This window comes from Cataglyphis hispanica, chromosome 13 (genome assembly GCF_021464435.1).
Source record: "Cataglyphis hispanica isolate Lineage 1 chromosome 13, ULB_Chis1_1.0, whole genome shotgun sequence".
Classification (NCBI taxonomy): Eukaryota; Metazoa; Arthropoda; class Insecta; order Hymenoptera; family Formicidae; genus Cataglyphis; species Cataglyphis hispanica.
In genome coordinates, this window is record NC_065966.1 from 5,189,921 (window position 1) to 5,212,181 (window position 22,261).

General features: G+C 40.1%; 1 protein-coding gene across 2 annotated transcripts in view; it reads right to left on the reverse strand.

Annotated features, from left to right (window-relative positions):
- The window catches only part of LOC126854244 (serine/threonine-protein kinase S6KL-like), a 44,584-nt gene that overhangs the window by 6,738 nt on the left and 15,585 nt on the right, over positions 1–22,261 (reverse strand). The gene's annotated exons all lie outside the window — the stretch shown is intronic.

The window sequence follows — 22,261 nt, forward strand, 5'->3', positions numbered from 1 at the left end:
GACCGTTCCCCATCTGCATAAACCAGAAAAAGTGACCCCGTTGGGTCCATCATCACGCGATCATCACACTATATCTTTTACAGAGATGATCTCGTTCCGAAAATCTCTTCTTCGCTATCGACAAGTACTATCAAATCGTCCTGTGGCAGCGGTCCGGATGATTCTCTCTAAAATCGATTAATGACCTTATTAATATCTTTTCGATAACCGCGCGGTATCAAGGACGAAGCTGAGAGGATGACCATCGGCGTTTCTCGAACGATCGGCGAGCTAAATGATAATCGCGCCGATTCCACGTTACAAAGTAGCAATCGTCGAAACAAACCGGCGATATATCACCAGGCGGGACGTGCATCCTTCTACGCTGGAGGAAGCCGAGAGAAGAAGGAGAGTCGTGGCGAACGCAAGCACGCACGCCACGCACACGCGATCGCAAACATCGCTGGCTCGCAGGTAATACCGCGAGATCTATAAATAGATTCTCGCCAGAGGAGGCATGGTCGCACCGGTTGCACGCCAAGTGTCTATCGTTCCTGCGAGATACAGGCAAAAGAGGACCGGCCGGTTCAGCTCGGATGCCTTCGCGAGCATAGGCGCCAACCGGCGGACGCGAAATCGCGATGCGAAATAGCGGATTATATGGAATAGAAGAAGCAGGAACAGGATGTGTTGGGAGGAACAATTGAGTGGCTGGCTTATGTAATGTCGTTTCATCAAAACAGCAATTCCAATGAAAACGCTCGTAGCCATCGTTCCGCGATCCCTCGCTAATTCGGGTTCCCCTGATAGTTCTTTATTTCTAAAAAAAAAAAAGCGACGGGTGATAATAGCCTGTTTCGCATAGTTGAATAACGTAAACGTTAATTCGAGTTCAGATTTTTTTTCTTTTTTTTTCTTTATCACTACATTCGATCTTTTTTATTAAAAAATATATACATATATATATATTATATATATTAATGTGCGACATGTATTAATTTTTTCTGCAAGATCTGCAAATCGGAATTTATCTTAACGTGAAATTAAACGACGGTCTTCATCCAATTTGTTCAAATGAGAGAAAAAGATGTCGAAATTTGCGCGCTCTGCACGCTTATCAATTAAAAGCCTGTACGTTCGAATCGCGCACATCTGAAGGGAACGCGCGGTTGATGTCACGCGCACGATACGCATCTACAGAAGGCTGCGCGAGGATACCCGCTGCGTGACTTTCATAGCGCAGCTCAGCCATCGTCATTAACATCCGTGTCCTTCGCGCTTCTCGAACCGATCGTCGTCGATCCCGCCTATGTCAAGCGCGATTCTACCAGCGGGACGCATCCGGCTCGGCGACTTTTTACCCCCGGTTGCAGCTTCTTCTGCATCGTCTCCCCCTTTCCCTCCCCCTCCGAAAGGAGGTAATCGCGATGAGATCGGATCTTGGTCGCGATGACGATATCGTTGCGCGCACCGCGAGAGACGCTATCGTCGCGTCGATTTTTCAACCGCGAAACGAGAAAGAGAGAAACAGGGGATCTCTAACGAACGATTAAGGTTGCGCGAGGAGGCCGGTTTGCCTTGTGAAGGCTTTCTTATGTCCTGCCGCCGCGAGTGCAATGCTGATCCTGCGGCGCGCGCATAAGTGCATCGCACCTCTGGGAGTTCTCCTTCTCCTCCTGTCGGCGCTTCTTTCTATTCTGAAGCAGCTTTTTGCGCGTTATATACTTCGCGGTCGATCCGAGCCAAGGGCGCACGCTAGATTGCATCGCAAAGATATGCCCTCCCGAGGATTCAACGGGTGATCGAAATTTATTGAAGTAGAAAATATATTAGATTGCACTGTTAAACATTATGACGTATTCGTAATATAAATACAGGATATTATAAGTTAAAAGAAAAAATTAGGTAGATAATAATAAAAATAATATCACGGACGCGAATGTGGAAGAAGCCCGTGAAGAAGACGCATTCACCGTTCATAGAGAGAGACACGGTCTACATTATATCACGTCGAAGATAACTCATGCGGCAATCAGACTCCTTTTCCACCCGGGAGATTGACAGAACGATTAACACGAGGCGCCGCCAACCCGGTTCACCTTGCTTCTTCGTCGCATCTTGGCGTGCGCTAAATCCCTCGTCGGCGAAGTGGCGAATATCCATCATCCCACGCCCGCGATGGCGAGAGATTTAATGATGCTGTTAATATATTTTACGATCATCAGCGCGGTATAAATTGGCGCGACAAAAGACAAGGATCGAAAGATTTCGAGAAATAGTAAACGAGCGATGGAATAATCAAGCTCCGATTATCTTTTTATCCTCAGCAGCTCCTTTCGTAATCGAACGGCGGAGACGAGGAGGAGCTCGGGGTGGCGTTAACGAGAACGTCGGTGACGTACGCGGGTCGTAAGATGCGCGCATGTAGCGGCAATAAAAGCGGCTCGTCTCTGTAAAGGCACCCTTACTCACGTTTAATGGCACGCACAAAGAAGGGTAAGGACTGTCACGGCCGAGCTAGACGCGAGAAATAAGATTGCGCTCGTTGCGGTGCAGCTCGATGTTGTAAAGCGCGACAAGCAACCGTGGTTTTTAACGGTGACATTAAGATATCGCGATAAATGATGACGCCGCCGGTGCGGTCTGAAAGAGCCTTACAAACGCCATCGCCGACAGCGACACATTCCTCGAGGAAATTACCTTTTTTATGATATTTCTATGCCATTATGGGGTCCAAGTAATATGTATGTTCAATAAAATGTGTTCTCTTAAATAGGATTTTTATGGATTAATGTTTCATTTATTTTCAGTTATTGATCTTAACTTCAACGCGGCTATCATTTTTAATTTCAGATAATTCATAAGATAAATTAGAGAGAAAGATAAATTCATATTTAGAGATTATGTCTTAGACTTAAAAAAAAAAAGAAATTTTCTAAGAAATAATTATCAAATTTTGGATTGACAAATACAATCCTATACAATCTCAAATTATCAAGAATCTATTGTCAACAGCTGTGCTGATGCTCCCTACACGAAACGCATGTCGCAAGACGTTAACAAGACACAGAGTGTCTCCAGAAGATGCTCCATATAACCCCCGATGAAAGCCCCTTCCCCCCTCGAATACATCCAATGTCGCCCATAAAAAGATGTCCCTTTTCCTTCCGCTTAATAATAGCACGGACAAAGGAGGGTGGCTGCTGCAATAGTCACGCTCTTGGCATTCACTCGAACGAAGTGGAGTGCTCCCCTACAATCTGCAGCGCACTGCATTACGCATGTTTCTGCGAATGCACGCATTCAAGGTGCGCTTTCTTTTCTTTCTTCGTTTTCATCGTGCGCTCCATCGAGGCATCATTACACGAGATGGGGCCCTCTTCTCCTTGTTCTTCCAGCACCGCCACGACCACCACCTCATCCTCCTTTTCTTGTCCTCTTCGTCCTCCTCGGCCTCAACCGCCGCCGCGATCATCCACTCGCGATCGCACCGGATCTATTTATATCGCAAAGCGCTGGACCGCGTATCGGCTCCGCCAGTGGAAACTTGAAAAGAAGCTGGTAATAGGATGCGGCAAAAGAAACGTAGCCTTGTACTTGTTACTGCTCCTCCTCGTCGTCGTCGGCATCTGTTCTTCGCCGTTTCAAGGAAATATTATTACTACGTTGCGCTTCGTGGAAATGTGGACTAATGGAAGCGGACGGGGAATTGTCACGTAGATTAGCATGAATGCGATTCCGGCGCGGCGGCCGCGACAGACGAGAGAGACTCCAACATCCCGGGAGCGACTATCCAATCGAGCCAATGTATCTTCCGCGAAAATGATAATGTCGTAATGCCACGTAATGCCACTGCTCGCAACGTATTTATGCATTAATGATAAGCGATTCTTTCCTGACATTTTATCGACATCTCTTCTCGATCTTCACTCTCTCTCTATCTATTTTCGATTCCAGTTCCACGGATAGGCAGGGGACAGGGATTTTAATCTACATAGAAGGATCTCGCGGCAACATCTTCTAGCAGCGTCGTATTTTTTTGAGGGAAGACAAGAACGCTCGCGGGACCCTCGGCCACTATATCACGGGCCATCGGACGGCAGAAAAGTTATTACCGGCTTAAAAGTTCGTTGGTTGACTTTCGTCGGTGGGGCCCACGGGCTCGAAAAGTCGTTAACAACGATTCCACCGACGAGAGAGTCGACGGAGAGTCGCGGACTCCGTGTCGAGGAAAGAAAAAAAGAAGGCGTAGACGAGGAGGACGAGAAGGCGAGAGACCGAGTACGAAAGGGGGCTCGAGCGCGAGAAATATGGCGTAGGGCCCACGAAAGCCCACGAGCGGCTAGAGAGGGATAACGTCGGGGGTCGCCCAGCGAGGTGAAGGTCAAGGTTTCGCGAAGCGTAACGAACGCGCAAACAAAGCGGAACGCGCCCGAGGGCGCGGCGACAAACCGCCAGCGGAAAGAAGGATGACTTGCGCGTACGAGATACCTGGTGAAAAAAATACTCCACCGTCGCGAATCTTTTATCGAACCATTCGCGAAGCACGACCGATTATCGCTGATAGTCCCGTCGCTTTTCCAGTCACCAGATCCAAAAAAGTGAAATAGTGATTGCTTTTTGACAGAAAAAAAATGACAAAAAGTAAGGTATTTTAGGTATTAAAATGACACTGGGTATCAAATTTTCAGAGTAATTAAGGCCAAGCAAGCAAAAAGAATTATCTATCTTTGGAGAGTCAAATATATAATAAATTAATAAAAAATTATAAAATGTAATAATTAAATAAATAGTGCATTTTTTTATTAAATATATGAGCAAGTAATTGTTATCAAAAATATGAATAGAACTCTTATCTCTTGTTTTACAAAATTCATGTCAGTTCAAGAAAAAAAAAAGTGACCATAGTGACCCATTTTGGATGATAATGACTTATCAAAAAAAGGTGACTGCTGCAACGCTACCGGAGATACTTCACTACCGCTTTAAGTTACACAACTTTTCGGAAGCATCGACTTAAAAAAATATAGACGAGAAGGAATAAGATTGATATGAAAAAAATATTTATATCACCAGAGCAACTAGCGAAATCGAAAGAGACTATCTGATCTTCCTCGATCTTGAAAACTGAAGGTAACCGATATAGATCTAGTTTCCACTGACGTGTGTGGTTACGCGAGCGTTGTTCGCAAAATCGATTATAATGTAGAGATATTGAATCGTTTAACGACGACGACGACAGGCCGCACAGGCAACAGGTCGGCGAACTTGGCGAACGCCAGCAAAACCTCGAAGGTCGCGGAGTCTTCGCCGCTGCTGCTGCGTCCCTTGGCGACCGGTCGTCGCAGCATCTCGCCTTCGGGCACCGTGGAGGGTGACTCTTTTTCTTCTCGTTCATCCACCTTCTCCTATCGCGCGGCCCTTCCTCCTCCCCCCTCTCCCTCTATCTCCTCCCATCCTCCCTCTGCTCGCCGCTGCATCGATGCACCGCGAACACGACGACTGTACCATCTTCTCTTCTTCTGTTCTTCATCCTCTTCTCTTCGATCTCCTCCCTTCTTGTCCTTCCTTCCTCTGAGCACACCGTGACCGTATACGGGGATTCGCGCCGATACGGTTGTGGATGGCCGAAGAGAAGCTAAACCTGCTCACCATCGCAGCATCCCGCGACTCTCTTCTTCTCTTCTCCACCCTTTTGTCCTCCCGTATCTCTCTCATCCCAGCTGATCCTCTCTCTGTCTCTTTTACTATCCTCCTAAGCCACCGGTTTCGAATCAACATCGTATTTTTAGAGTGGATTCGCTTCGTCGAGCTAATTGTGTTTTACGATCGCACGGCTGAGTTATATTTGTAGGGTCTTCTTCTTTTTCAGTGAGACGAGTACATCATCAGAATAATATTAAAGTTTCAATTCCTATGTATTCTCCTGTACGTAGCAAATCAAAAAATGCCTAGTACGCAGTATAAAATCTTCAAATAAAGAGATCTTTCGAAGCGGACGATTCCCATGCGTAGCACGCACCGCGATGCATTCTCGAGTCGCTAAATAACGACGGTAAAATACACGTTACTCTATCAGAGGCCAGGATCTCTGCTAACAATCGACAAAACCTGAATCATTCATATTCGGAGCCTTGCACCTCTTTCGCGCCGAACGAATCAACGGCGAATAGCAAAACAGGAGTGCGCGAGGAGAAAAGCGGCCGTACGAAGGGAAGGAGTGGAAAATGAAGAGAGGAGGACAAGGAGAAGGGAAATGCCACGATGTGGCACGTCGTGGCGATCTAATTTAATGGCTGGCGCCAGGTTTCTACCTAGCACCATCCGTTAATCCTGATGTGCGCCTCGTTATTTCTACTCTCGTCTCTCCCTTTTTTTTTCCATTGGGTCTTGTGTATTTAGCTTGACGACCGCCATCACGCTAGACTCGTTCTGCTACCTCCTCTATCTACTATATATATATATATATATATCTCTTTCTGTTGCGACGATTGACATTCCTCGCGACTTTTGCGCATTCGATGTAAACTGCTTTCGAATCGCTGACAACGCCGATAATGTGTCCTTCTTCGCGTACATCGGCGCTAAAATTAGCTCACCTCGTTCATTGATATCCATTCCATCAAAATGTCATCCGAAATAGGTATGTCCCCCCCCCCCCTCTTTCAAGACGCGAATCGAAATTCGAGAGAGAAATAATGCGAACAGCGCCTCAAGCGTTTTGAGTTTTAATCGATGAGTCGCCAAATTGGCTATATTTTGACAGATGGAACCTTTCTCTTTCATCTCATACAAAGCCACGTATGTACTAACTTACTCAATACTTGTTAAATTACTTACGGATCACGTGTAACTACCTGCCGCACGTTTATGTATTTTATCACGCAAATGTTAATTCCTTTGAAAGAACCTCCCCACATATGCCAAAGATAACCGCCGTTAATTAGAGCCCTCACGTGAGAAACGTCAACGTGACGTCTTTCCCTTTCTGCTTACCTAACGCGCAATTAAATCCAGCAATCACTATCCTAGAATCCGTGCTACGGACAGTCTCGTTGATGAAAAACGAGCCCGAGGTCGCGATATATCGATATCTATTTAAATCTGACAAATCTTAATCCAAATAACACAACCTCGACGCTCGGAAAGGAATAATAATTTCGAAAGGACGCGAATCTACCGTTAAAGATCGCGCCACGCTCCATTAAGTCCCTCGGCTTGGCCGATCGCCGTCGATTCCTCGCGTGAACTCGCCGGCGGGATTCTTTCTCTCGCCATAGATCACGCGTTCCCGCACGCGCTCGGCCCGCATATGTTATACGCAGCTGCGTGTCCGAGCGAAGCCATTCCCCGCCGTTTTCCGGGGTGGTTTCTTGGCCGTTGTTTTGATCGCGATCTAAGTATAGACGAGCGGCCAACGTGACATCGATGGCCTGGATTCGATCGGAAGAGATCGCGATCGACGGCGATCACGCCGAGTCACGCGATACCTAATTTATAAAAAGGTTCGTCTGATTCGAGCAAGAAAAATATTTGCCATACAAAAACAAATAAGTCCTATTCTTATAATTGTGTGCTTTGAAAGAAAAATGCGTTCTTTTATCTTACAATACGATATCCTGCGAGATAAGACAAGAATTTTAAGTGCGTTCTTCTCGAAACAAAGTTTTTATGTCCTTGTTCCATTCTCACATATAGATACTATATTATTTTTTGCGCCAATTTTTCGGAAGAAATTTCTTATGCGACAACAGGTCGAGATCGTTCATTTCGGATGTGCGAATACTTTATTAAAATTCGCATCAAGATGTGTGATTATCCCATGATAAATCGCATTTAGACTACTTTGCTCCGAGGAAACGTTGTACATCTCGCCGGATGAAATGACAGCACGGCGCCGTGACTTATCTTCGGCGCGATACGAGTAAAGTAGCTTGCCGTTAATATTATTTCTTTAAACACGAATTCCCGCAAGCGGAGGGTCGTAAATTTTACCGGCCCACATTACAACGACAGGAATGGATGGAATCGCCGATTCACGAATGGGATAATGACGCGATTTAGGCGAACACCGAATGGTCATTTTTCGTCCACCGAGCCGGTCAAGCACGATCGTTCATCCACAGAAGAATCGTAGATAATGAAAAAAAAAAATAAAAAAAAGAGACCACAGGTCGCACGCAGCATCCGGGGGACGATCCGCGAACGTTAATCTCGAAACTTCTTTCTCGCCCATGTCACTACTCCCTCGGCAAATCTCGGCGTCGACGATGCATTGAGTAACGCGGTGATAAAGGCGAGAACGCTGCGCGAATATCACGATAATCAGCCGAATGATGGATAATGATCGGGGCGGCTGCCTTTCGCGCCCCGTCTCCCTTCCCTTTCCCGTCCCCGGCCGACCATTATTCAATTGAATTCAATGCTACGCCGACTATTACGGAATTGACTTCGAGAACTTTCTTTCGGGCATCCGTCTCGCCGCACAGACGCTACTTCCGTCGACCAGCTTTACGAGAAACGACCTGTAAGCGAGGCTCGGTTGTTGCGCAAAAACGTAGTTTCCAGGAGGACCGAGACATTTTATAGAGATAATTTTATAGAATCCTCGCGATTTCTTCCAAAAATTTAGAGAATTAATTGTCAGAAGATGTCAGCAGGCTTTCAGCTGCTACTGTATTAAAGGTGTATCTTAAATATCTTATCCTTATCATTTCCAAAAATCGTTTATTTAAATTTGTCATATCTATACTTCACAAATAATCTCGTTTTCATTATCAGTCGATCTCTCGACACTTCAAGTGTCTCTTCTTCCTAATAACAATCATTGATAGACTTCGAACAGACGCTTCGATTCGCCACATACCTGACTGCGAAGACGATAAAGGGGCACCCAGACGGAAACTCGCGCCAGTGAATTTATCGTCGCAGCACTAAGCAAAGGAATAGTTAATTCCCAGTAGCGTAGTCGCGTCACGTAGCTCTTCGGGTACACGAGCAGCAGAAGGCGGCGCGGTATGGCCGAACCCCTGTTGGTATTTCTTTTTTTTTCTTCTTCTTTTTCTCGTCTTCCGATTGTGCGCAGCGCTAAGCTCGAGCTGACCACTACTTTGAGATCGTCGAGAGAGAAAGACGTTTACTGTACTTCGCACTTCGCACCCGGACTGCTAATACGGGCACCGAGACTTCCTATATCGTAGAAACAGCGACAAAGTCGTTCAACTACGTCAAGTACTTAACGAAAGAAACAAATGTGCGAGTTTGACATTCGAAGATGATAGATTGATTGAGAGAGCGAACAAGAATAAATCAACTTTTTATAGAGAAAAAATATATACAATAGATGCAACTAAAAATATTTTTTATATATATAATGCAAAAAAAAAGTAATTTTTTTAGTTGCATTTATTTCTCTTGACAAAATTTGACAAATGTTTTGCTATATCTTTTGTAATATAAAAATTGAATAAAAATACATTCTATAATTATATAGTGCTTCGATCTGTCAAGTTTTATTTATACTGTGTCAAAAAATCATGGTACAATTTTTATCCCAGTAAACTATTCAACTGCGTACAAAATTGATTTTCCTCAAAGCAAACAGGTTTCGTTCTACTAAACCTGTCGTTGAACGATCAGATTAAAATATACGCTTATGATAATAACATGAGGATTTTACGTTAGATACCTCCAACCGGTTAATCCACTCATTCATCAGTTTACCGGGTAGCCTAATGTAATGCAATTCACGATATTAATTGCGCCTTTTAATTGATCTAATAATAAAACGCAGTTTCAACTAAACTCGTTACCTAAGCCTTGAACTTTTCAAATAAATATCGCGAGAGAAAAAAATAAAATAAAGATTGGCCGTAATAAATACTTATGATGCATGATTATAATTTCTATTGCCACTCTTTCATGTTCTTGTCTTGATCGAGCAATCTTTCAACTTGCATCACTCATGATTAAACATGAAGCCACGTGTCTCTTGTTGGTGAAAATGTCAAAATCAAATCATCAGAGAAATAGAATTAATAATAATTAATTTTAATCATCGGTTATAGACATTGATATTAGCATTAAATTACAATTTTGATGGCTGAGTAGTGTTACAACTTTAAACTTACGACTTAAAATAACGTAGAATTATTGTTATAATAACAACACATAAATTGCTCATATATTACAACATTAAACAAAAAATTATAAGTGCTCTTGAATTTCGATTAAACGATAGAGTGAAGATAAAATTAACAAATCACTTCGAAGCCATGATTAAGATGAAATTATATATCGCGCTTGACATGTATGTGATCCAACGCCATGATCTTTCGATTAAAATATCCACAACGGTTAGATAGCCAGTTCGGACAGAGAGTCTGAAAAGCTTGGGTGATAAAAGATAATAAAAATAAAATTATTTACGATCGAGGCGGACCTAGGATCGAATTTATAGTCACCGAAGTAACGGAAAGAAGGAGATAAACATTTCGCCTACGCAGTTATTCTTTGATAGAAGATTTCGTGTCGGTCCAAACCGATATTGACACTTTCTTAGACTCGAATTAACGTCAATTCCATTCGCAACGTATATTTTAATCAATTGCGTTCTAAGCACTTCTTACACGGCGTGAATGTAATTAGTGCGCCTCTCCTAATTGACAGCGTTCAAGGTTAAGCTAAACCGGCAGTGGCTTCTTCTCTCATCCTCATACTTAGACCGTGAATAATATTAAACGATCTTAAAGCGTGAGCAGCATGAAATTAAAAAAGAAGCATATATATATATATACTTTCGCCGAAATAGATCCACTTAACGATTATAAAGTAAGAAATGAGCCTCGCAGAACGATTGCTTCACATAAGTATGTAAATGTTGATTGACGTTTACACTGTTAATGCAATTGATTTTTCATTATCCTTCTCGCGGCGTTAAATAATATTGACGCCAAACGGATTATTTCGTAATTATCATATTATTGCGTATTTAAACTCGTTTTCCACACATATAATAATGCATACTGCAATCTAATGACTAAGCTCTCCACGAAACGCCAGCATGTATTTATGTATGAGATTGATTTCAGAATTCATGTATGGGTGTAAAAACAATACAATAGACTTTTTATCGTCGACATCTCTCTCATTATCTCTCATTGATATTATTAAGATATACATCTCACCAACTGTTCCAAGTAAATGCGAATTAATCCTTATTAGCTGTCATAAAACATTAATTTTGACAGCATAATTGATTTTTATTTCATTTTTTCTATTCGAATACATTTGATGCGTTATTAGCATTATTATGACATTGATTTCGTTTGGAGTTATGATAAATAGTTATAACTGAATGAATCAATGTAAATATAAAAGACCGCGCTTCTTGCTACGTTACCAGGAACATATGTAACTTTAGGCAACTAGTATGCGAGTTGTATTCGTGCACTGAAACTATTTCTAGAATTTATAAATTCAAAAAAGTGCAATGGATTCTATCCACGATCGGGATTTTGCTTATCGTTAGCATTGCGCATCCATTGACAAAGTCACGAAGCAACATCGCGCTCGGAATATCGCATCGGATCTGATGAATATCGCGAAAACTCAGGCTAAACAGGAAGAATACTGACGTCTCTCTAACATGCTTTTACAACGCGGCTAATCTAAAATGGATTTCCATTAAACTTTCCATCGATAGTAAAAACCTAAAAATATTTAATGTTACATGACATAACAGTGACATTACGTATAGTGTGCAACACGCTTTAATCTTTTGAGAAGTTTTTTGAAAATTATGATTGTAAAGATCAAACATGATTTAATTTAATGAGAATTAAGGGGGAATATCCGTTTGAACTTTCGAAAAATAATTTTTTAAATTTTTTAAACAACGCGATGACTTGAACAATTTTTTATTTTTTTACAATATTAATATTATTAAGTATTTAAATAAAAATTTAATTAGTTAACAATATTGTATTAATATTGTAAAAAAATTAAAAATGTTTATCAAGTCTTGCACTGCAAAAAAATGTAGAAAATGTACTCACTTTTTCGAGGTTTGCCTCCTTAAAGAAAAAAAAATTAATAAATTAATAATAATGATTTCTTTTCGAATATATTTTTAATTTTACATGTGCTTTGTTATACTGTATATATATGAGTCAAAATATGAGATGCGAAGACGTAAGACCCCCTTAGAGAGTGATAATCCTTGAGCAAGGGATGACTCACTTCCCCCTTCGTTCTCGCGGGAGATAAATATGAATTAAACATCTCCATTCAAATACACATCCGCGTTAATCGACGATACTTATGCGCTGAAGAGCATGGACCTTCATCCGAAATAACCAAAAGAGACGTATCTACATTCGAAGCAATATAAACGGCCTTGTCGGCTATTGTCGAGGTCGCAAATTAATATGGAATTTCCTATTATTTACCTAATATGACGTTGGTATTCCATAGCCATTTTTGCGTAAAAAAAAACGCAAGAGAAAGGCAAACAATCTAAGAAGCGAAATCAAAGTAATAATGTCCTCTCTTATCCACATTTACATATAAATCATTTAATTATTAATAAAATTTTAATTTATAAACGTATTAAATTATAAACGAATAGATAGGATTGATGAGATAAGCTCTTCGCGAGAATTTTATGCTGTATCTTTGGATCTAGAAAGCTTTTAAATCCGCAGTTATATGAGGAATCGTTACATGAATCGCGTGTTGTAAATTATTCTAACAAACAGAGAGTCCTATGAGTGTGATTTAACCACGGACAATCTCTGTACCCTATCATGCGCGCTGTTGCCTTCGATCCAAATGGACTCCAAGGCCTGTTATTTGATCTGACCCTAATAGATACTCTTGTTTGTCTCTCGAAAGATAAAAGGAACCTTTTGTGAATACTCGTTGTCGAGGCACTCTTTCAAAGCAGCCTGACTTGGGGGTGATTGTAAAGTAACACGCACGTTCCCTAAAGGGCTTACGGCCGTTAAGCAGTGGAATATTATCAGGGATCATCGAGACGCAGTATGCTGGGAATTTTCCAGTCGTTGAAAAAAGGACTCTTAAAAGCGACATAGAACTGGCAGATAAGGAACGTGTATCTTGGATTATTTTAAGACTTCAGAAAGAGTAATAATCAGTATTCCTCCTATATCTTGTGTTGTAAAAAAAAAACAGTCAAATGATGTGTTAAAAGCGTAAGATTATACTGGATGCTCCTAAAGAGAGTTTGAGGAATCATATTCCTTAAACGATTTTGAATATATTTCATTTTCGAGTTCATTCTCTCAAGATTTTTAATTGTAAATGCTACCCAAGCCTAACACATCTCTCTAATTTTTTCTCTCTGTCAAGGATATTAATTAAAATAAATAAATAAATTATTAATTAATTAATTATATTATTTAATTTATTTTAATTTATTTGTAAAATATGTAAACATTACTTGATTGCATGTCTGCTTAATACAAAATCAGTGAATATTGAATTGGTATTACATAAGAAAGCTTGAAGTTCTACTCAGTTAATTGTCAACCTTTAACTGAGGAAGACTTGAAGTAAAGGTCGAAACTCCGTGGTATCTAAGAGCAATATACTATGATATACTGTAAATATTTTATAACATCTATGTAGTTGCTTAGTTAGCCTTTCATTAAATTAAATTTCTCTCTCGTGTTCTCTTATTCTCTATTATTTCTTTTATTTCCTTCTTCAAAAGATTAACGTACAGCATCGGTCACTTGTTAGCTACGTCATTGAATCGACGAATGACCCTGAATGAAAACACGCTAGCCAAGTTCGCGGTCACTTCACATTTCGTGATCGCGCAAAGAAATGACATGCATTATATCACCGACGATCGTCAAATGCAAATCGAATGTCCTCAACGACGGGTCGTCGATGCAAACGATCGGCTTCGTTGAGATGGGCCAGATGGAATCGGGTGAAGTACCCGATTAACTGAAGGAGAGATAATATATAGGAACTGATTTGCGCGTGCATACGCTTTCGATCAGACACACGCATTGTAATTCATTGACGCGTCAGCTGGCGAAGCTGGTGAAGTATGAATGAGCATATCGAGAATGCATCGTCGCGCTCTTGTACTTTATCTCACATACGTGTGGCGCATAAAAAAAAAATTCAATTCCATCGGTTATTTTTTTTTAACTCCTTTTCTTTTACCTCATTTTCGTCCGAAAACACTTTTACGACTTCAGGATGCAAGAGTAATAATTTATAATTTAAAATTCTTTTCCACAAACTTCAAACTATATTTATATATATATGTAAAATTAAGAAACATTATATTAAAAAAAATTATTAAAGTAGACTCATTTAATGAGCACTATCGATGCAATTGGAGCTTTACTCTAGCTGAATTATTTCTATGCAACATAATTAATTGCACCGCAGCTAGCAACGCATACAAATCGATTCATGTCAACCAGTTTCGCTAAGGTCGTGCACTATATAACGAGATCATTCTCTAGCCGATAGCAGACCACCGTACCGGGTACGGGTTTGCATCGAGATGCATAACGCCTTCCCTCGCGATCGAAACCTGTCTTCCTCTCCCATCGTCAAGGATTAAAGGCGAATCTACACGGTTCTCTCTCGATCGTCCTGAACGAATCATCGCCAGTAATATCGATGAATGAGATACTGATTTAAATACAACTCGATTAATTCAAATTATAAATTATTTATAAAATAATTTAATTAATTATTTAATATTTATTTAATATTTAATATATAAAAGCTGCGAATTTGCTCACCTTTAGAAAACCTTATTGCGACTGTAAATTGGATACGCAAATGATTGTCATTTGCAGGAAAGCCTGTTATTAGCGTGTACATTTAATGTGTACGAGACCTTACAACGTGGATCCCACCCATCATATGAAACATGTACACCTGTGTCAGCATGCAAATGCACTGTACTCGCGGGGGACCGGTTCGTAAAGGTCGAGCATTACACCGAGGTCGTTTTCTCCATGAGTGAAGATCGATGATATCTGTCTTGTTCGATTCGCATGGCCTATTTGCGCGATGACGTTTAATGGATTATTACAATGTGAGGATATTTTATATGAAAATTTTATATTTATTATAGGTAAGCTTTTTGTTAAAGTTTATAAATGTCTAACTTTCATTGCATCAGCTGTTAATGATGAATTCTTTTAGCAAAAGAAAAATTCATATTTCCAATATTCAAATCAAGTTTTTTATTAAATAAATATATTATTTATTATTTATTATTTATTGATGATTTATTTCAGAATTAAAAATAGTTCGAGATAATTCGAGGTAAAAAAATATATTACGCATTGAAGAGTTTTAGTGTAAAAAAAAAATTAATAGCAATTAATTTTGATACGAAACATGCATAAAAATAGATTATTATTTGGAATATTATTTTATTAAAAAAATTAAAGATTTCTTTCTTATAAAATATATCTTGTTGCACAAAAAAAAATATTACATAAAATTTGATTCATGTAATGTTTTTTTTCTATTATTAGCCTTTATTGAGGAAATAGAAGGAAACCACACGCGAGAAGATTGGTACGATGCAATAATCCGATACATATCATTATTTATATTGCAGAAATCAAAATTTACTACGCTGTAATTTCAAGTATTAGATGTTATCGGAATTATTAGAACTTACGGAATTCTGAGAAATATAAAATATGCATGGTCGATTGCAAAACGTTGCATCAGAACATACAGAGAATTTAAAATCTATCGCGCCTATTTATCCGAGTACAGAATCTTTAGTAAACTTCAAGTCTTTTTCCATGACAGTTCTAAGATATCAAATGAAAGAGAAAATTGCAATATTTTATCTTACAAAGATCTTACAAAGACCTTTCAAGAATCAAAGTATCTTTCATTAAAATAAAATTATATCTAGAATTCAATTGAATCGAATAAAAAAAAAATATAAAAGAAGATTATATATTTTTTTATTCAACAATTTGAGATAAAGAAACACTCATCGTGGGATACAAAATTTCTTGAATCTCGGCGCGGTTGCATAGAGATGCATTGAGCGCGAAGCGTTCAGGAGTGCAACTCTGCGGAGACGAGAGATGATCGGAGCCGAGGAAGAGGAGAAGAAGACGGGAAGAGAGAAAGGGGGAGGAAGGCGAGAAAAAGTCGCGGACGTTAAACCGCCCGCTCGCTCTGAGGTCTTAAGATAAAAAGATAATAGAAGAGGTAGGTAGGAGAAAGAATAGAAGAGAGAAAGAGAGAGAGAGAGAGAGAGAGAGAGAGAGAGAGAGAGAGAAAGAGCAAAGGATAAGTCGATAGAGGATAGAGGAGAAGAGAAGGATGAAGTGAGGCTGTGCATGCAGGGAAGGATGACGATGGGAGATGCAGATGCCAAAGGAGAGAAAGAGAGAGAGAGAGAGAGATGCGCGAAGAGGAAAACGGAGAAAGAAGGAGCCGTGATGCCAGGCCTGTTCTTTCGAGGTCGCACGTACGTCCGTATAATACTCGTAATACGTGTAATACGGATAATACCTGTAATACCTGTGTAACGCATTATACACGAGCGTGCGCGACCGGCCGGCGGCGGCAGGCGACGACGACCGATCGCACCTCCGCGTCCTTGCGGCTTCCCGCGACTTCCCCGAGGAAAGGGAGGATCTCTGAGGCCAGCGGATAATTAAGATTAAAAGAGCGAAATGAGATGCCATTGACGCGCCGTAGATTTTTTGAGAAATTATACTTGGATCGTAAAGAAGGTAGACCGCAATATCCGCAGATAGCGGCATCCATAGTAATTTTAATGTCATAAATTACAATTAAATTATTAATTTTAATGTCATAAATTACAAATTAGAGGATATTTAGGAGAGGATTAAAGAAACAATCTTCTCGAAGATAGATAAAAATCATGATTTCCGAGATGTGTAATTTTTCAAATTGCCAAAACCATCCTTGATGCAGATTTTTTTAATGACAATAATCAATGTCATAAATCATAGAGATGATGAAGAGATAAGAGAAAAAAATGTCGAAGGATGTCTACTCAGAATCACCGTCAATTTGTACGCGTGACGCGCTCGTCGGTGCGTGCGAGCATCGCTGTCTGAAAGACAATCATCAACGATCGATGGTCGGGGTTACTTTTATCATCGATGAAAGTCTTCGAGAGTTCACAATCGCGTCCTTCCGAGACATAGAAAATCACACGTCGCCTTGTGCACGCGATAATTATCGTAATTATTTTCCAAGCCGCTCTGTTAATCGCTGAATAAATTTCACGCGTTGCAAAATCGAGTATGCGATGCGTCTAATTTTATCGCACGCCCTTAAATCAAAATCGTGTATCGCCCGCATAACTTAATATGCACACACGTAATCTGCATCGACGAAGCATAGCGACGTGAATGAGGGGAATGCATCGGAATAGATAAAGGAAAAGAGAAGGAGAAGAAAGCGCGGATAGAGAGAGAGAGAGAGAGAGAGAGAGAGAAAAGAGGCGTAAGAGGGTGGATGTCGAAGAGGAAAGGACGAGGAAGGGGTGGAGGAGAGAGACGGGGCCGGCGAGCGAGACATGGATATATCGTACGGTTAAAGCTAAGTTAGGATGAGGATAGCGGCGATTATCTTAACGATCCCCTGCGGCAAAACCTGAACGGCAACCCGTTCCGGCCCCGTCCATCGTCTTTGGCCATAGTCTATACTATGGGGCTAATGCCGTTGCTGCCGCTTGACTGCTGCAACGACGTCGTTGCTGCTGCAAAAGGAACACGACGAAAAAGAATCGTCCAGCGGAGAGAAAGGGGAGAGGGAGAGGATAGAAGAGCCAGCTGAGAATAGCTATAGCCGCCGGCAGAAGCTCGGACGAGAGAGTTCAGAGATCCTTCTTCTCTCATCATCGTATGCTCGTCTTCCTCTTCCCTTCTTTCTTTACATAGGAAAGGTGAAATTGAGATTATCAGCCGCAAATACGCGATCTATTTGTCGATGACGCGATATATTCTATAAAAATTTTCGTCCTTAAACAAAGAGAATGAAACCCCAGATTTAAAGATGAAATTTATTGTCCACAAAAAAATTAATAAATTATACATCTTCGTATCTGTAATGTGTGTTTAAATTATTAATCTCAAACTAGTCTAAATTTTTAGATCTTTATAGATTCTCAAGATTATTCTCTTCATATATTCAAATAATAATAATCTGACAGTTCCACAGTTTCTAATATAAAAAATATTAAAAATTTCTCCAGTCGCAAAAGCGACTTTCGAGATATCAGATGGCAGCTTTTTTCATCGATCCACATTCTCTCGCGACGAAGTGTCGTGCGAGGTGGAGAAGGTCCGGATGGAAAAAAAAAAGCGAGAGACGAAGGGGGGAATCGCGCGATGGGATGTACGCGTCAAATGAAAGAACAATTACACCTGCGACCGAGGGGAGGATGAGAAGAGACAGACCTTGGGCTCCTTGCAAGATAATCATAATGTTACGATCCGCGCCATAATGCCGTATAATGTCTGCGGCACGATGTACATTGCGAGACCATTTACCGTGAGCCTGTCTCTAGCGGGCGAGACATCCCCGCTATGGGGATTGACTCTCGCGTCGCTTCCTCTCGCCACGGTCGATTCGCAAAATTAGAAAACCCGCAGCTATTTCTGGATAATGGGATAGCGTGTCCGTCACGCGCAAAAAGGAAAAAAAAAAGGGGGGGAGCTCGGACTCGATTTGTGGGTCAGGGAGGCACGAGAGGAGGAGAAGGAGGAAGAGAAGGCGACAAAAGAGGCAGGCAGACTCGTCGTCATCGGCAGGACGCGCCCCAGGACCGCTGTTATCTGGGTTGCCACGCGTCATCATTATTTCATAATCATCAGAAAATCTACACTCCCCTCCAATAGATTTCCAACAATGATGTTCCAACACCCGCGCGCCTTTATTATATTATTTAATGGAAAATAAAGAGATAATTCAAACAATTTATTTATTTGTTTTTTTTTTTTTAATCTGTATTGCAGATAATATTTTCTCTTTTTTATTATTGACCAATGACATTTTCATCTCCGCATAACTAATATAAACTTCAAGCTAATTACTATATCAATTTTTAAAAAAATTGCTCTTTTTTCTTTCTTAAAAAACAAATATATTTATAAAAATAAATATATTTATTAAAACAAAGAAATTTATATTACTTATTATGGACTTATTTACGTTGATTGTGAAATTCTTTACAAGAAAAACGATGTATGGAATTAAAATATAGATTTTATGATTCGTGAGAATTCGAGAAACTAATTGCATCGTTAATTAATGAAAAAACAAACGGGGTGACGATAGGCATCCAGACGGGCCAGCTGCAACCCCGATACCACCTCCCATGTGCCACCGCCATGGAAACCGGATTCGGTTTGGGATAAAATTAGGATTCAAGTAGTCAAGGTCGGCCGGACCTGCCTAAACGTTGGCCTCTCCTCGCTCGCTTCTTCATCTTCTTCCTCCCCGCATTCTTTCCACATCGCGCGACCTGAATCCTCGGTTGCTATAGCAACAATTCACACTCGCATCCTTTGATATAGAAACGATGCAACAATGTTGAAAGAAAAGTTCAAATAAAATAGCTTTCTTACTCGATATCTTTGTATCTCTTGCGAAGGAAAAGCGCGTATAGGTTTACTTCGCGCAAATAATGCAGCGCGAAGAGGGATCGTTCGCGAAACCACTCGCGGTAGTTGCGACAAGAGAATCCTCGGGGAGCCAACGAGATACGCGAAAGCATCTTTTCAGATTTTTTTTTTTCATCTTCACGCGATGGAAAATATACGCTTGCAGAAGTGCGGGCTAATATACCGCTCGGGCGTGCAACGGACAGGTTTTCTCGCAACTGGCGTCTCCTTCAACCTTTAACGACTTTGTAGTTTCATATTTTATACTCTTAGCTTCTCGCTGGGGGCAGGAAGGGGGGTAGAGGAAGAAAATCGACTCTGCAATGATTTCCTTCGTGAATACACAAAATACACAACGGGATGTAAATCGCCCTTCGAGCCGAAAAGATCGCCGGTCATCGAAACGCGTAGCGATTTGACAAAAGCCAGACATAAATGAAGAATTGCATTGTGCGTTGCACGAAATAAAAAAAAAAAAACACGCGGATTCAGCGAGACCTCGCTTTTAATGATCGGTGTATCCAGCAATGACCCATCAATCGGTGATTCACCGCGATTAAATAAGAATTATCGGTCGAGCGCGCGCGATTGTCAAAGGTGAATGAAAAAAAAACACGTCTCGATCGCCCCGTGAGTTATAACGACGAATTGTGTACTGATGTATACAAAATGTGCGTGATCTTGAAGTAAAACGTTCAAGCGTACGTGTGATATCAATCGATGAGGATTATGGAAAAGAATTCTCTAATCAATCGAAAATTATTTTCACGCAAAAACTCTTATGAGAAGAATCAAGAGCAATAATATTAATTAAAGATAAGAGAATGCTTTGATAATTAAGGAGGCATACGCATTTGAACTCTCGGAAAGTAAGTATATTTTTTAGATTTTTTTTACAGCGCAACGACTTGATAAAAACTTGTTATTTTTTTACAATATTATTAAGTACTTAAATAAAGATTTTCAGTTTAATTTTCTTTATTATGCAAATATTTGCAGATTTATATTTTCATGCACGGTGTGGATTCCATTTCTGTTAACAAAGTCTTTTTTTAATCTGGTTCCCCACTTTTTTATTATAAACAAGAAAAGATGGATTTTTTTTACACGCCGCCATTTTTTTATTTTTTAAAATTTTGAAAAGATGCTTGGATAGCAGATAGCTTAATTAATTTGTTTAATAAAAAAAAACTTGTATTTTTTATTTCAAATATGATAAACGAATGCAATTTTCATGCACACCATAAAATTGGAAGAGCTCTGCAACTATTCGTATAACTTTAAAAAGAAAATTTTTTAAATAGCAAAAAAATTTTTAATTAAATAGTTAATAATATTGTATTAATATTGTAAAAAAGATAAAAAATTTTTATCAAGTCATTGCGTTGCAAAAAATATAAAAAATGTATTCATTTGCAGCATTCGATGTCTTAAGAATTTATAAAAACTTTAAAGTTTGATGTACGAATACATCGCTTATCGCGCACGTTCGTTCATGCATTTGATAGATATTAGCACATTCCTGGATTAAACGTGATGAAAATGTCATTATCGAACAATGTTAACACATACATCATCCTCTGCGCATTAGTATGATGCATGATAAATAATTGTTATAGATCATTCACGGTCAATAACAGTTGCAACATAGGTGCGACCGTTTTGTTGCGGTACCAAATACGTCACTTGATAACAATTAACAGCGTCCTCGGCACACCTCGTGCCAAGATATTGCTAAAAGTCTCATTGGCAGAGTCGTGAGTCATTGACGAACCGATTATTTAACCGAGTCAATTACCGCCGTTGTAACTGAAATGATCGCAAAAAGCGTCGTTCGCGAATTTTCCATTCGAGAAAAGGAGCGTTACGCAATAATACGACATATGTAAAACAACAAGCTGGATAATGAAATCGTCGCAGTTAACGAAAGTCAAGTACGCGTCATCATTATAAGCGAAATAATTATTTCTGCGGAATATCGCAGTTGCGCTTATTTTTATTATATACGCGGCAATAAAATTCCGACTTTATATTTGCGCGCACCATCAATGGCGTCCTTGATGCACGTGCCGGACTGTGAGAAATCGCGTCCGTGCTAATCAGCACCGGGGATAAGCGGACAACAGGACGCAAGAGCAAAGTGGCGTGGCGGATCGGATTTAAAACGGGAATTTCGCGTATCTCCGAATTTCAGGTTTTCCTTCCAATGACAAATTTTTAAACAGAATATATCGCCAAAAGAATACAAATTTTCTTTCATTTTATTGAAAAAAAAAAAAAAAAGATTATTGTCTCTAAAAAATTTAAGAATAAAAAAATTCATATATATATACATACATACATAAATCGAAATGTTTTATGGCACTCGAAGGTTTCCTTCGGAAAGCTTCAATAATTTCGTATAATTCTAATTACCACTCTCTTCCTTATATCTGGTATCCTTGTCCCGAATGGATAATTTAAATAGAATATTTGTTTTCAGCCTTGCGGTTCGCGAGAATCATGGACGCCGTCCTTCGAATATATACTTGTGTAAAGATACTTTCCGGAATTAACACATAAAACTTGCGAGAATCACTACGTGATATACGCGGCCGGACGTTATT